This window comes from Mustela nivalis, assembly GCF_964662115.1.
Source record: "Mustela nivalis genome assembly, chromosome: 1".
In the NCBI taxonomy this organism is placed as follows: Eukaryota; Metazoa; Chordata; class Mammalia; order Carnivora; family Mustelidae; genus Mustela; species Mustela nivalis.
The window spans coordinates 39640257-39657540 of NC_139020.1; positions in this window are offsets into that span (position 1 = coordinate 39640257).

The following is a 17284-nucleotide window of genomic DNA, read 5'->3' on the forward strand; positions in this document are numbered from 1 at the left end:
TAACCCTGCACTATTTGTGTTGATTCTACTACTACATCTGTAGTGTTGATTCTACTACTTAGGTCTTCTTACAATTTCTCAACTTTTTCCTTAATTTTACACTTTATGTCTGGCTTTTGTAGTTATTGGAATAGTATGGTCAGCTTAATTAGAAGGAAAAAGGGAGCTTCAACTTAGTCTTAAACTGAGACCAATCAATAGTATCAAAATAGTGCAATTTGTCCTTAATGAAAATCTCTTTTCTGGCAAAATCTCAAGAAACAGACTATTAGCATCTTGCCTATTAATACATGTCCCTGAATATTTAAGATTAAAAACAAACAAGATCTTTAAGCACTGACACTTTCTGGATCTTTCGTCTAAGCTTTTGAAAATAACTTGTCTGTGATGATTTAATTCATCTTAACCAACCTAAAAGCAGTGAAATTAATAACTGACTGAGCTTCTGGTCTTTTTCTCACTGAGACTCAGGCTTCTAAGATATAGTAGGATATCTAAGGAAGCACCCTACTTACTCAACCTCTAGTTACTCAGAATAACCCTCACTGAGTGCTGTGATTGTGTCTTGCTACTGGGTTAAGTATCTGTTAACTGAATAGCTAATGGAATAGCTCTGGGTACAACATCCTGTTGTAACATGCAAGGTATATTTTCATCACTGATACCTAAGCGAATTTGTTTGCTGCAGCCGCAACAGCAGAAACAACTGAAACTTAAGATTTCTCCCCCCTCCCACCTTATGGATAAGGTCTTTCCCATATCTTCACCTAATATACATAATTTACTCCCCGGGTGTACTTGAGAATTGGTAACTCCCAATTGCCCAAGTCCACACACAGCATCTGGGTACATCCCTCTGTGTAGAAGGTAGAGACATCCCCCCTCTGTTTGTTGAGGTGGCATAATCTTGGACTCTTCCCTTGGCTGTTATCTACAAGATTTATTACAAATTACTCTGGATACAAGTGTAAAATCAAGGTGGTCAATATTATATCTTCTGGGGAAATTACTGTGTTCTATTAGGAAAGCTATGAGTTTTGACTTCCTCTATGATTATTTTCACTATGCTTTCCAAAATGAGTAACCTTTACCACATAGTCATACATCTATAAGAGACAAGGGCTGAAGCTGTGCAAATCATGGCAGAGAGTCAAGTTCCCTTGTTTCAGAATTATGTGAAAGAATAAAAACATGAAATAAATGTCAATGATAATCTGAAATCATTACCTGTAATGATTTGGCTAACATTTCTTGGCAACTAAGTGCCAAGCATCATATATAGTGTTTTTATACAATACCTCATTTAAATTCATGATTCCAAAGAACAAAGATAACCTCACTAACAGAAGACAGATGGGTTGGAAAACACAGGTTTTATCTATAAAGAAGATGGTCTTTGGACCATTCCACTTGAGAAATGGGAGAGCAAAAAGGATCTTCAGTGACAGGAGTTCCTTTCTCGGGAAAAGGATATAAAAGGCAGGCCCAGGGTGAAACAGTCCTGGGAGGGGCAATCTGTGAACTGTGGGGTTGGTGCTCTGTACGATAAGTTTGTCCCACTCTTCTCCACTTTAGAGACCTGTTCCGCGGCTGGAGAACTGCCACCCTCCAAGAAGCACTCAAGTTTCTAGGGGAATTCCTGGTAGGCTACAGCTGGGCTATAAAACATTAGTCTGGAAAAATGATTTTAAGCCAGCAACAGAAAAAGCCAAGTATTTTCTCAAGGTCACATCCGGATCAAAACACTAGAGATGTATTCTAAGAAAGTGGAGAATAAACCACAATGGATGCCTTAGAATAAAGCCCTGAATAAACTCAGGTCCCATTACCCTGCCTATCTCCTCTGTCATCCTTCGCCCTACCTCATTTTTTGAGGAAATGTGAAATTGTGAAACTGTGAAATTGTGGATAAACAGATCTCTGGGCCCACTCAAAGGGTGGTTCTCAATCCCACTTGTGAAGGCTGCTGCCTCTAACTCCCTCTTCGCTTTCCTCATCTGACCTCACCTCCTTCCTAGCCACTCCATCAAAAGAGAGAGACAGCACCGTCCTCCAGAGAGAACCAAAAGGAAAAGGAGACTGAAGTCGTTTTATTCTAGATGTTGTCGGAAAGGTGCCCACGTCATTTCCAGATTCCGTGAAGAGATAATCTCCAAGGTATCACTCAAGTTAAAGAGACGGGACTTCTTCCCTCCCCCGCCCTCCACCACGCATCAGGGCAAGACGAGGGAGGAGACGGCTGAGAGAAGAGGGAGGAAGGGGGAAAAGTGAGAGAAGCGAAACGAGAAAGGGGTGTTGAAGGAAGAGATGAAGGCAAGAAGAAAGGAGCGTTAGGGGTGGTGGCGAGCGTCTGGCGACGGCCCGCCCGCGCTCCGGACCCAGCCGGGCGCGGCGCCCGAGTCCCGCAGCGCGCAGCCCGCCCGCGGCCCGGAGAGCAGCCCGGACGCGCCACTCTCCGCCCGGCGGCGGCCGTCGCCCCGCACGGCAGCAGCCCCCCTCGCTCCCCCGGACCCGGAGCGCCGCCTTCCTGGCTCCGGACTGCAGCGGGGCAGCGCTCCCGGTGAGTGTGCGGGTCGCGCCGGAGCCTGGCGCGCAAGTGGGGAAGCGGCGCGGGGGAGCCCGGGGCAGTGTCCGTCCTCGGCGGGAGGGCCAGGAAGCCCGGCGGGGCTGGAGCCCGATGCCTTTCCGACAGTTCTTTGGGGTGAACGAGCAGCGCTGGAATTCAAGAACTGCCCTTCCCCACTCAGCCCGCAACCTCCGCTCCCTTGGGGGCGAAGTTGCGGGGAGCAGGAGTGGTCCTGGGCGGAGCGGGTGCTCGGGGCTGGGAGGGAGGGGCCCGCCCTAGGCCCAAGGGCGAGGGGTGGCGGACGGAGTCTGCGACACCCCACTTCGCGCGCAGGCTTCCGGCGCTCCTACCTTGAGGAGCCGGTAGGGTGGGGAGAGCCCGGGAACCCGCCAGAATTCAGCACGGGAAGGACTGTAGAGTCTTCGAATCCTTCCTCCGCTGGGGTGATTCTGGGGAAAATGGTTAGAGAAATGTGAGGAGCCGGGGAGGGGGGGGGGGGGAGGCTTAGATCGGGGAGGGGGAAAGGTTGCAGTTTTCCAACTTGATTTCCCGCGGGTGCGAACCACTGAGGTGAAGGGCAGGAGAAAGCTTCCACCTCGCGGTCGCAAGGTGTCTGGGCGGAGGCAGGTCCTGTCCGATGAAGGAAGGCGCCTTGTTCAGGGGGCGGTTGAGCAAAAGCGAAAGGGGGTCTGAGTTGGGGGTGGATAGGGTTCCGGTCCCCGAAGGGGCTTGGAAAGCGGCATCTGTGCGCCCGGAAAGTTAGGAAATGAAACGCAGGAGATGAGGATGCAATCTATACGGAGAGGAGCATTTGGGGTGCCTCAAATGCTGAATGGGCTTTTGGGTTATTTCCACTTGCACGAAAGAGGCGTCCCCGATAGCGCACTGGATGAGAGCTGAGGATGCACTTCCACGCACTTTGGAAGAAGCCTTGAGAAGACTTCGTTTTCTGCATGTAAAGTATTTCCCTGACGCTTTGACGATTGTAATACAGTTATGCTGATTAGTTCAGTGAACATTTAAGACCACAGAAGGAGGAAGAGTCATCGGCCACTCGTACCATTTTTTTTTTCTGGAATATCTACGTAATCACTGCCGTTTGACTAAATTTTAGTGGGCGTGCTATACCAAACGCCAGGAAAATGGACCAAGTTCAAGATGGGTTTCACTCTGGTTCCATTTATATACAAATCTTTGAAATTTGATTTGGTGGTCAAAAATCTAAATCATTAGGTTTGAGTTGCCCCCTTTGTCCATGTATTTGCTGACGAAGGAGAACTGGACTCTCAGCTGGTTTTCCCTGGGGAGTTGGACTGTCAGTGAAGAGCCAGAGCAAACCTGAGGAAGCCTCCATCCCTCTGGGCTTATAATAGCTGTTCCTCCTTCTCTTTTCCTTCCCCCCCTCTCCAGACTAACTCTTAGGCAGGTTTGAGCATCATCACCGTGTGTCTCCTACAAGGCAAGTGTAGTTCCTGCTCCTCTCCACCCCATTCAAATCTGTGTGTCAGTTGGTTTTGGTAATGAAAGTAGTTATTCACTCTTCTCAATCAGAAGTATTTTTCGATGATTTAGGTGGATTGTTCATTAAACTCAGATGTTTCTAGAACAAATTTTCTGCTTGCCTGGTATCAGCTTAGGAGTTCCCAGATGTGAAAAGCAACTTATTTTGTCCAAGATATTTTAATATATTTACGCACACCTCCTTTGGTCAGTATAAATCTTTTGTCAAGCCTGGTCCTCTGAGGCTTATTACAGAGCTAAGTTATATCAAGGGTGTGTTCCCTTTCAACAATATTTAAAGAGCTCTGTTGGGAGGAAGATTTAAAGAATAATTCAAGTTTTGAGAGTTCATCTCATTAGGTAAGTTTTATAGATGTCTGGGATTGAGCAACAGCACATTTGTAAAAGCAGCCTTTTCAGTTTTAAATAAATAAATGTATTACTTAACTCATTTTATAAAGTTCTTAAGCATATTATTCTTATAAAGACTCATAAAGCTGCTAATAAAAATAATACATCACACCTTTCTTAGCAAAATTTGGGGGGGGTGGTTAGTCTAGAATTGGGTGCATATCTCTTTTGAAAGACTTGCAAAATTACAACATAATTCTTAGCTGGAAATGAGAGGAGTGATAGTTTGAATTTTCTTATCTACCAAGTATGGTGTCTTTTTATTTATTACAGAAATCACTACAAAGATTTTTAAAGGGCATTTTCTAGTATATTAGTAATAAATGGCTAGTGTAAAACAACATGGATATGGTAATATTTGAAATGCCATGGCAGGATTCTCTCTCTCTTTTCTTTTTTTTTTTCAATATGAATTTAAGAAGTGGGAGGAATACTGTTTGAGGCAGAGTAAACAAGATGTAGTTTGTTGCTTCCTGATTGCTATTAACCAAAAGCACTAATAATCCTTAGGTGGTGGAGTCCTGAGACCCACAGAGAAATAGATGTAGTGGTCTGATATAGAACCGTAGCTCCATACCCCACAGTGGGAAACCTTGCTTTTTCATTCCCTCAGCCTTAAATTAGACAGACAAGAAATACTCACTTCTTCTCTAAAAGTGATGAACTCTTGAAGTGCAGTAGGGAAACTCAGAATTGGCATCTGTAATGGAAGTCATTACTTCCACTGGAGTCGTGCCTGGGTGGTGTAGTCCATTAACAGCCCAGCTCTTGGTTTTAGACTGGGTTTGATCTCAGGGTTAAGATCGAGCCCTGCGTGGGGCTCCATGCTCAGTAGGGAGTCTGCTTGAGGTTCTCTCTTCCTCTCCCTTTGTCCCTCCCTCCCTCTCCTGCTCTCTCTCTCTCTCTCACACACACATAAATAAATATTCAACAAGGAGGGAAAAAAGAGAGAAATTATTACTTCCACTTGAAAAGGTGCAAAGAGAAATGTCAGAGCCTAGGACCGAACATAAAGAAGCAAAAATTATATCAATGGGTCTACATAAGTATTCACACGAGGTGACTGTATTGACCTGACAATTTCTCCAACTTCTTGATGGTGTTTCCTTCTCTCAAAAGTAATAGGTGGCCTTTTAACCCATGGTATGGAGTTTCTGTTTTCTTCTATGTACTATAGGAGGCCATTAAAGCATTTCTATTGGGAAACAGTTTGACCAGGACCCTTTTGCTATTGTATTGAAATAAATTTTTAAAGATAAGAGGAAAAGAAAGGAGGCTATTAGGAAGCTACTAGTTGCCTAGCTTCATGTTTGAGTAGAGTGATAGCAGTGGATATGCCAAACCTTGGATATATTTAGAGGTAAAGGTGACAAGACTTCATGACGTATGAGAAGTGGTTTCTGACAGATGGAAATGGATCAAGGTTCATGCCTGGATATATGATCAGAGAAGCTCAGAGTGCAGTTGTCACCAACTGACATGGGAAGAATAAGGAAAAGCAGTTAAGTTTTGAGCAGCTGATTGGATCTTTAGAGGCAAGCATCACAAGAGAAGTTGGGATGGAGCTCAGGGGAAAAGTCAGAACTGTAGATTAAAATGTTTAAGTCACTACTGTGTAAATGGTATTTAGAACAATGCGGCTTTATGAAATGATTTGAGGAGAAAATGTATTTAAAGCATCATACTGAGAAAAGAGCTCTAGAACAATCTAAAACATGGACACTGGAAAGAGGAGGAGCCAGAAAAAGGAAACTAGAAGGAGCAGTCAGTGAGATAGGGGGAAATGCAAAAGAACGTCAAGTCATGGAAGCCAGAAGAAGAAAGTGTTTTTAAGAAGGAAGAAGTAATGGGCGCCTGAGTGGCTCAGTGGGTTAAGCCGCTGCCTTCGGCTCAGGTCATGATCTCAGGGTTCTGGGATCGAGTCCCGCATCGGGCTCTCTGCTCAGCAGGGAGCCTGCTTCCTCCTCTCTCTCTCTGCCTGTCTCTCCATCTACTTGTGATTTCTCTCTGTCAAATAAATAAATAAAATCTTAAAAAAAAAAAACCTATTAAAAAAAAGGAAGAAGTAAGACTCAGCTATGTCCAATGCTGCAGAAGAGTTAAGTTATATGAAGACATAAAATTTAAAAAAAAAAAAAAACACACACACAGAATTACCTTGAAATCTTATTTGGCCTTGATAAGAGCTATTTCAGTTGAAATGCTGGTGATAAAAGATTGACATAAAGATTGAACAAAGACTGTTGACCTTGTGATTCCAGTCCAAGGAATTTATCTTACAGATATATTTGCACTTAGGAAAGATCAATAATGTTCCAAGTTACTCCCTGAAGCTTTTTATACAAGTAAACAATTGAATGCAATAAATACCTCTGAATAGAAAACAAGCCAAATAAACTATGTACATTCATTCAGTGGATTACTATCCAGCTGTTAAAATTATTAAGGCAGCTTTCTGTGTACTAACGTGAAAAGATTTTCAAAGTATATTAAAAAGAAAAAGTTGCAATGCGGTGTGCATGGTATGTTATCATTTACTAAAGAACAAAGAAAAGTGAACCTATGTATGAAGTCATATATTTAAAAAAATAGATAATAGTGGTTGCCTACAGAAAGGAAAACTGAAGTAGAATACAATAATAGGAGGGGGATAAAGTCTTCTATATACTTAATATCTCTGAGTTATGTACACATAGTTATTCAAAATACTAAACAAAATTTTATACACGAATCTGAAAAAAATGTAATGTGAAATAATAATGAGGATAAAGGAAAGAATGGGAGGTGAGGAAGTGAAAACTCTGTAGAAAATGGCTCTTTCAGGAAGAGGATTAAAAGTAGCCAGAGCAGGCCATGGAGATTTGTTTTTAAAATAGGGACTTAAATGGAATTAGACCAATGAGAATGAACCAGCAGAAGGAAGAGCTGATTTTATTTATTTATTTATTTAATGATTCTGTTTATTTATTTGACAGAGAGAGAGACAGCAAGTGAGGGAACACAAGCAGAGGGAGTGGGAGAGAAAGAAGCAGACTCCCCACTGAGCAGGGAGTCCCTTGTGGGGCTCCATCCCAGGACCCTGGGATCATGACCTGAGGTGAAGGCAGCTGCTTAACAACTGAGCCACCCAGGCACCCCAGAAAAGCTGATTTAAAAAAGAGAGAGAGAACTGAGCGCCTGGGGGGCTCAGTCATTAGGCGTCTGCCTTTGGCTCAAGTCCTTGTCCCTGGTCCCTGGTCCTGGGAGTGAGTCCGACATTGGGCTCCCTGCTCAGTGGGGAGTCTGCTTCTCCCTCTCCCACTCCTCCTGTTTGTGTTTTCTCTCTTGCTGTTTCTCTGTCTAATAAATAAACAAAAACCTTTGAAAAAAAAAAAAGAGAGAGAGAGAAAACTACGGGAGCAAAGTCATTTAATAGTTGGTAGGGGATAGCATTCCAGAACCTAGTGAGGGAGAGAACTAGCAACACTAGGAATGGGGACAGTGCCTTCTCCTACAAAGTCCCAGACCTGTATCAGTCCTTTGGTCAGCCTCCTATGTTCCTAGAGCTAAGTGCTGCCTCGGACATTTGTATAAGCTCTTCTAATTGATACTATTGTAAAGTCTTAGTTCTAATGTCATTTGGACACTTAACCTCCCATCAAAGCTTTTCTTACCATTGGTTGGCATTTTTTTTTTTTTTTAACCAATGGTTGGGATTCTCTCTACTTCTCCAAAGTAGCCTGAGCATAGCTTGCCACCCTTTTCATAACTCTATCTTGTCCCTGCCCCTGTGCTCTCAGGATGATTCTTTTTTACTAGGAATTCAGACACTCCCAGGAATGAAGCTCCCTCCCCTCTTATGACTCTTTTGTATTAAACTGCTTAGCTACTCTCCTCCAACCCAATCCTACAGTCAAGCCGACCTCCCCTGCTGCTCTGGATCCTACAATTGCCCCATTCCAATCTGAACCTTGCTTCATTATTCATTCTTTTTATCACCTTCAACTTTAACTTCTTTACTTAATGACTCCATCGAATAAATTTATTAAGATCATATCACTCTCATCTTTAAAACAAGCAAACAGAAAAGACTGTCATGATCCTGAACAACCCTTATATCTAGTCCTATTCACTCCTTTTCTTAGCCAGCTTCTAGAATAAAACCAAATTTTATTTCTCTCCACCATCTCTTCTTCTCCCATTAACTCCTTTCCCACTATAGCCTGACTTCCACCCCTACAACCCCTTGAAACGCCTGTGGCCAAGGTCATCATACCTTTAATCCAGAGGCTACTGATCACTGAAACCCTAGCTTGCTAAACTATGTAGGAGTAATTGACAAAGTTAACGATTAACCATCCATGCCTTCTCTTCCATTAGACTCAAAGATAATTTTCTTGCTCTTGAAGAAAGTTAGTGACAGCACTCTCTTGGTCCAGTTTCTTTGTCTTTGAATTTTACTTCTCCATTCATTTGGTGATCCTCTTCCACTGTCTATCCTTGGCTCTCTTCTGCATTCACTGTCATTTTCCTTATTCTCCTTTGGTCAAAGATCCCTTTGAGAATCTAAAAACAAAAAGGAACAAACAACTATGGTATTTCTTCCCAGAAAACTAATGCATTTAGGTAGAAATATTTGCAGATAGTTTTTGTCAAGAGACTCACTGAAGTGCATCTGTAAGTATCAGGAATCCTTCCTACACATTCTTATAAAATAATACTATTACCTACTATGTTTTCATTTACCTCCAAATGAGATAATGGTCCTAGTTATTTCAAAAGGAACGAATCTCAGTTCTAACATTGCTTATTAATGGTTCTCTTTTGCTGTATCCAAGTCCCAATACATACTATCTTCATGAGTTTTCCATACTTTCACACTACATTATTTCTTCTTTACATAATTTCTCTTTAATTTGAATCACATCTTAAAATAAAAATAAATTATTATTTTATCACTGTAGTTAGTGTAAAATCAATATTACTTCACAAATAATAGGCAATGATTAAGAAATGTAATAAAACAACAAAAAAGGTAGCGATGTTATTAAATTTTAATCAGGTGTTTATTGCCAGCTAAAAGCCTTGAGCCTGAGGCCAACTTCCCCTCTGCTTATAAGGGAGATAGAAAAAGTTAAAAACAAATCTTCAACAAACTGCAACTCTCTCAAGAGATTCATCCAAAAGGAAAGAACACTAAAAAGTGAATTCCTCACTTTATGAGACAGTGTTATTTAATGCCATTACTAGTGCAAATGAAGTCATGTTGTATAGCCCCAGTGGGACTTGGACTTGGGAAAATTTCCCTCTCTTGAACATATCCAGCCCAAAACTACTCACTAAGCTGTACACCTGGAGATCACCATAGGGACAGAGAGATGACATCTAGGTCCGGTCAACAGGTTCACAATTAAACACATCTTTTTTCTCCCCTAAATGTAGAAGTCTCTTATATTCCATATCCTATTGAAGAAACTCCCAGATTCCTTTTGTAAAATTTTTCTGCATACCAGCCAAACCCAATCAGTCTGATGGGTCCCTTGAATCTACTTTCCTGATCATCCGTAAACTTACTTTAACTCAATATGCCTGTTCTGGACCTTTTTAAATACTTTTAACCTCATATCCCTGGACCAAGCCTTGTCCCCATGGGTTGTTTGTCCTTACTGTCAACAAATTAATTTTAAAGATTAGTTCTGTCCTATGCTTAAAATACATTGATGGTTTCCCATTTCCTTCTGGCAACAAGCCAAGCTATTTAGCTCCCTCTTCTAGCCCTGGTTCACCTGGATTTCTGCTCCAACTTCCTTCCCACTACTCTACGTTGCCCACCTGCGAGCTATGCTTCAGCGGTAGGGAACTTCTCACATCACATTCAGCTCACACATGAGGCTCTCCTCTCTGTTCTTCACTTAGCTCTGGATGCCCTCCCATCTACCTGGAAGATTCTTAGTCATTTGCCAAAATTCAGATTTATTTGCTTTCCTTTCCAGACCCTTTCTTTAGCCAGAAAACAACTCACTCCCGATCCCTGGTTATGAACCTTTTGCAAGTTTCTGTGCTGAGCTCACCAGGCTATTTGTAGTTTATTTATTTATATGTCTTCTCTCCAATTAGACCAGTGAGTCCTTGGATGCCAGAATTGAGGCTTTTTCATCTCAATTTCCCCTAACTGGATGAACCATAGTGTTTGGCACCAAGGGCATCAAGGGGACTTCTCTGACTCCCCTGTCGCTCTAGAAAGCTCCCGTAACGAAAACATGGCCCTGAATACCTCACAAATACCCTTGGGTAGAACTGATTTTTGAAAAATCATCTCAAAAACATCTTTCTCTATTCAATGGTGTCTCTCTCTATGGCATTTCACTCTTTCGAACCACTTCACAAAATTAAAAAGCTGAAAAATTCAGAGAACCTTCCTAACGTAATCTTCTATACCCACAATCTCCAAGACAGATGGTTATTTTCTTACATAATGAAACCTCAAGAAAAGAATATTATATAACTTCCCTCAATAACCCACTTTAGTGTTCAACTACATTTGCTTTTTTATACAATATAAATTGACATTGCTGTAGTTGCTCTATTTTTTTATGAAGTGGACAATATGTGGTTACATTATATCAATTTTTCATCTCTTTCAAAACAATATCAGCCAACATTGAATGAAACTATCTCAGTTAAACCAGGAATTATTGATACTCACTCATCTTTTGCAAATTTCTGCCTCTTCGCTATTGAAGAGGTCTTTGTTTCCAGTTCACCTTGCATCTTTTCTCTCTTTTTTTATTTCTCCCTCTTATAATTAGTATATATCAGAGTATTCACACATGGTGAGAACTGATAGAATAAAATCGCCTTTGAGATGGAGGTTTTATCAAAGTAGAAACCAGTATATACACTAAAGCACTCAAGGTTATGTGCAAATACCTAGCTGTCAAAAGCCCTAATTTTAGAATCATGTTTTTTTTTTTTTTAATCTTGCAACACTTCACATTTTGAGGCATTTGTCATATCTTAAGAAGTTTATAAATTATGATTTTGTTTTCCAGTTGCCAGAGCAAGCAAGTGTCCTGCCTACTGCATCAATAGCTGAAACAGTATCAGGAAAAGACTGACTTGGCTCATGCTTACAAGCAGGGGTGGTTTAGTGAGGTGCTATCAGTAATGATGAATAGGTTAGCCACATATTTTCATAACTTCTTATTAAATAATGTTTGAAATAATGAGTTCCCAATTTGGAAAGTGGTCATTTCAACATTCTGTCTACGTATTGCCCAGTGCCCCCTCTGCAACACAGCACTAATAATTCGAGGCATTTTTCAGCTGTTCTTTGGCATCTTGGCAGCTGTGCTTGACAAGGCAAGGACCCTTCAATCTTTATAATTCTAGCTGAAGTAAAAGCAATGGATCTCTCTCTTCTTACTTGCATAACTGAAGTCTAGACTGTGCAATTTTGACCCTTCCTGTTTTGAGAAAAATAGCTTGAATTTTAAATGCTCAAAGAACCATTTTCTCTCAAATCCATCTATGGACCTTTCTTTTCCCTCTTTCCCCTTTTTTTCCTGATTAAGTTCAATTAACCACCATTATTAGTCCTGAGACATAGCAGAAAAGAGAAACACACATTCTTCCCTTCCTAGGCATAATTCTGGAAAGGGTTTTCAAATGAATAGGTTAAAGTTGTGACAAACTTCAGTTTTGTCCTAAAGAAGGTTACCAAGATTTAGCAAAAATCTCTGCAAGCTTGCTTTCTATGCATATCCTCTCTATATACTCTGTCATGTAAAACATTTGTGATTTTCATTAAATATCATTCTTACCTTAGGACCCAAGTGGAGAAAATCTGTCGATTGTTGCACTTTCTAAAAAGTTTACAAGTGTTTCCACCACAGACAGTAATTCTGCATTGGCTGAAGGTTACATTAAAACCAGTATCACATGTTAGAACATTAGATTTTTTGGAAAATCATCTCATTGAATGTAAGATACAAATATGTAGAATTCACAGTGAAAAAGTAAGAAAGCATTTCAGGAATGAATAAATGTATGATTAACTATAGCATACAAAAAGTGGTATTGGACTCACAAAACGAAAATGGAAAGTAAAAGGAATGCTCCTGCCCCGAACACAGATTAACTGAGTAGAAGAAAAATTGACAAAATTAGATACATTAGATACATAATTCCATGAGTACAATCAGAATGCCTTGAGAATAAACTGTTTGATAGCTTTTAATGTTGCCTTCCAATGTATTATTATATTTTATCTTCATATCCGGACAAGAGTGATTATCCCCATTTTACGGAAGAAGGATGTGAAGCCCAGAGACTTAAATGGTTTATCCTAAATGGTGAGAGTGGCATGGGGGTGGGGCAGGGAACCAGGGACACAAATCCACATTTCACCTTGGTCCATTCATCTCCCAGCTATAGAGTATGTTGCCTTTTAACCCTGAAATATTTGAGAAAAAACTACATTCTCCTCTGGATTCTTTTTAAGGTATATTTTATCATTTTCATTGTTAGGTTTAAAACAAAAATGAATCACAAAATTTACACTTAAAACTGAAAAGTATTTTCTCTCATACTACTTTATAGCTGCTTCCATATACAAAAATGTGATTTTATTCTAATAACATTTTCCTCGTTATTGAAAACATGAATGTATAAAACTATTTAAAGGAAAAAAAAAGTCTCCAGAATTCTATCACCACATTCTCACAAGAATTGGTTTTTAACAATTCTTAGTTTTAACAAACTAAGAATCTTAGTTTTTAACAAACTTTTGCTGAATTGATACCCAAAAGTATATATCTCAACTCTTGTTGATACTGGTGTATTTTTCCTTTGATGACTTGTAAAGTTGAATATAATTTTTTTTTTTACTTTTATGCTCATTTGAATTTCTTCTTTCTGAGTTATCTATCTGTGCTTTTTTAGCTTTTAGTATGGACATATTTGTGTTTTTCCAAAGCCTTGTTTGTTACATCATACAAATTTTCCCCTTTGTTGATTGATACCTTTGACCTTGTCCCATGGTAATTATTTTATGTGGTTTGACATTTCAATTTTTTACTTTAGTCTTAGTCTCATGAAACCAAAAGTTTCCATCACAACTTTCCATCTACACTTTCCATCCCAAGATCAGTGGGATATATGTTGATATTTTCCAATTTTTATTATCTTATTTTCTGTTTAGCTCTTTGATCAAACTTCAATTCATTTTTATATATCATGTATGACCTTTTTTTCTGAAGAGGTGCCCTATTGTCTTAACACCATGTTTTGAAAAGTTATTCTATCTTCACTGGTATGAAATATTAAGTCTCTCATCTTCTAGATGTTTCTGTTTGCAGTGATCAGTTCTATTTCATTGCGGCTTCTCAATTGTTGTAGTACCTGAGCTACTTTTAGTTATTGTGAATTGTGTATTATTTAAGCAACTGTTTTTAGCAAGGGTTTTCTCTCATTCTTCTCCAAAATTTTGTGTATTTTTCCTGTTTGTTCCTCCTTAATGAGTGTGAGCAATTTTCTGAGATATCAAAAAAGTTAAGGTTTTTATTGAAATAAGCATCTTGAGTACATTTAATGAGAAAGGACTGACTGGATGTCCCACGGAGAAATATGGTACCTCTCAATTTATTTAGGACTTATTTCATATTGTGCATAAAGTTTCATAATTGACTTCTCATGGGCTCTTTACATCTCTTCTTTGGGTTTTTCCTGGGTATTTTATGTTATGGAATATTAGTATGACTTATGATTATTTCTTACCACGTCTTCTTATGGTTATGGCTAGTTCACGGAAAAGTCACTTATTTTTATTAATTTATCTTTATTCTACTTAATCTATTTAATAATTTGATTTGCTAAATTCTTGTTAATATAAATAGTTTTTTATTTCCTTGGTTATTTAAAATAGACTATAATATATTGTGAATCCAAAAATTTTTCTATTTCATATTTTAAGCAAAAACAATAGAATATAATTATGTTTATAAGGAATTATTCAATGTAATTTAATATCATTCTGAGTAGTACAAAAAATAGTGTACCATTGAACTCTAATGTTCTTCTTTAAAAGTTATTTTGAAGGAGTCATTATGAGTGACAAAGTTTTAGGTTTTTGTGCTTAAATATTTTCAGCTGATGCTTATTTTTATTATTATATTGCATCTAGAAACAGCATGATTTCTATTTGAGATGCTTATGTAAAGTTTTCTTTTTGGTTTATATATGTTTAATTTGTGTAAAGTATCACTGCACACTTGAGTGAATTACATGCTGTGTATGGCACTAAAATTTAGCATTATATTCATCACTTCTATATTCTTGGTATTTTATATGATTAATCTGCTTACTTATTTATAGAGGTCCATTAAAGTTTCCCTCTGTAATCATATTTGTGTATTTCCCAGTGGATATGCGATTACTATTGTTTTTTTTTTGTTTTTGTTTTGTTTTGTTTTGTTTTTCATATTGTGTTGCTTGAGTACTGGACACTTAAAGATATGTGATTGTCTAGTTTTCCTATTTGAAATTTACTTTATATCTTTCTTTTTTCATTGAATTCATCCTGTTTAATAGTAGGCTTATTGTCCTTCTTTTCTTTAGGTTTGCCTCAAGTCTGTTGGCCTGAATCATATTTGTATTTTTCTTACAAGCAAAATATTACTAGCTTTTATTTTTACCTAAGCTGGATACTCAATCTGGATATTATTCCCTTTTAATATATCAGCTCACCTTAAATTTTTTTTAATATAATTTTTTATTATTTATAAACATATATTTTTATCCCCAGGGGTACAGGTCTGTGAATCACCAGGTTTACACACTTCACAGCACTCACCAAAGCACATACCCTCCCCAATGTCCATAATCCCACCCCCTTCCCCCAAACCCCCTCCCCCCAGCAACCCTCAGTTTGTTTTGTGAGATTAAGAGTCACTTATGGTTTGTCTCCCTCCCAATCCCATCTTGTTTCATTTATTCTTCTCCTACCCACTTAAGCCCCCATGTTGCATCACCACTTCCTCATATCAGGGAGATCATATGATAGTTGTCTTTCTCTGCTTGACTTATTTCGCTAAGCATGATTAGCTCTAGTTCCATCCATGTTGTCGCAAATGGCAAGATTTCATTTCTTTTGATGGCTGCATAGTATTCCATTGTGTATATATACCACCTCTTCTTTATCCATTCATCTGTTGATGGACATCTAGGTTCTTTCCATAGTTTGGCTATTGTGGACATTGCTGCTATAAACATTCGGGTGCACGTGCCCCTTTGGATCACTACGTTTGTATCTTTAGGGTAAATACCCAATACAGCAATTGCTGGGCCATAGGGCAGTTCTATTTTCAACATTTTGAGGAACCTCCATGCTGTTTTCCAGAGTGGCTGCACCAGCTTGCATTCCCACCAACAGTGTAGGAGGGTTCCCGTTTCTCCGCATCCTCGCCAGCATCTGTCATTTCGTGACTTGTTGATTTTAGCCATTCTGACTGGTGTGAGGTGATATCTCATTGTGATTTTGATTTGTATTTCCCTGATGCCGAGTGATATGGAGCACATTTTCATGTGTCTGTTGGCCATCTGGATGTCTTCTTTGCAGAAATGTCTGTTCATGTCCTCTGCCCATTTCTTGAATGGATTATTTGTTCTTTGGGTGTTAAGTTTGCTAAGTTCTTTATAGATTCTGGACACTAGTCCTTTATCTGATATGTCGTTTGCAAATATCTTCTCCCAGTCTGTCAGTTGTCTTTTGATTTTTTTAACTGTTTCCTTTGCTGTGCAAAAGCTTTTGATCTTGATGAAATCCCAACAGCTCATTTTTGCCCTTGCTTCCCTTGCCTTTGGCATTGTTCCTAGGAAGATGTTGCTGCAGCTGAGGTCGAAGAGGTTGCTGCCTGTGTTCTCCTCAAGGATTTTGATGGATTCCTTTCGCACATTGAGGTCCTTCATCCATTTTGAGTCTACTTTTGTGTGTGGTGTAAGGAAATGGTCCAACTTCATTTTTCTGCATGTGGGTGTCCAATTTTCCCAGCACCATTTATTGAAGAGGCTGTCTTTTTTCCATTGGACATTCTTTCCTGCTTTGTCGAAGATTAGTTGACCGTAGAGTTGAGGGTCTATTTCTGGGCTCTCTATTCTGTTCCATTGATCTATGTGTCTGTTTTTGTGCCAGTACCATGCTGTCTTGATGATGACAGCTTTGTAATAGAGCTTGAAGTCTGGAATTGTGATGCCACCAACGTTGGCTTTCTTTTTCAATATCCCTTTGGCTATTCGAGGTCTTTTCTGGTTCCATATAAATTTTAGAATTATTTGTTCCATTTCTTTGAAAAAGATGGATGGTACTTTGATAGGAATTGCATTAAATGTGTAGATTGCTTTAGGTAGCATAGACATTTTCACAATATTTATTCTTCCAATCCAGGAGCATGGAACATTTTTCCATTTCTTTGTGTCTTCCTCAATTTCTTTCATGAGTACTTTATAGTTTTCTGAGTATAGATTCTGTGCCTCTTTGGTTAGGTTTATTCCTAGGTATCTTATGGTTTTGGGTGCAATTGTAAATGGGATTGACTCCTTAATTTCTCTTTCTTCTGTCTAGCTGTTGGTGTAGAGAAATGAAACTGATTTCTGTGCATTGATTTTATATCCTGACACTTTACTGAATTCCTATATAAGTTCTAGCAGTTTTGGAGTGGAGTCTTTTGGGTTTTCCACATATAGTATCATATTATCTGAGAAGAGTGATAATTTGACTTCTTCTTTGCCGATTTGGATGCCTTTAATTTCCTTTTGTTGTCTGATTGCTGA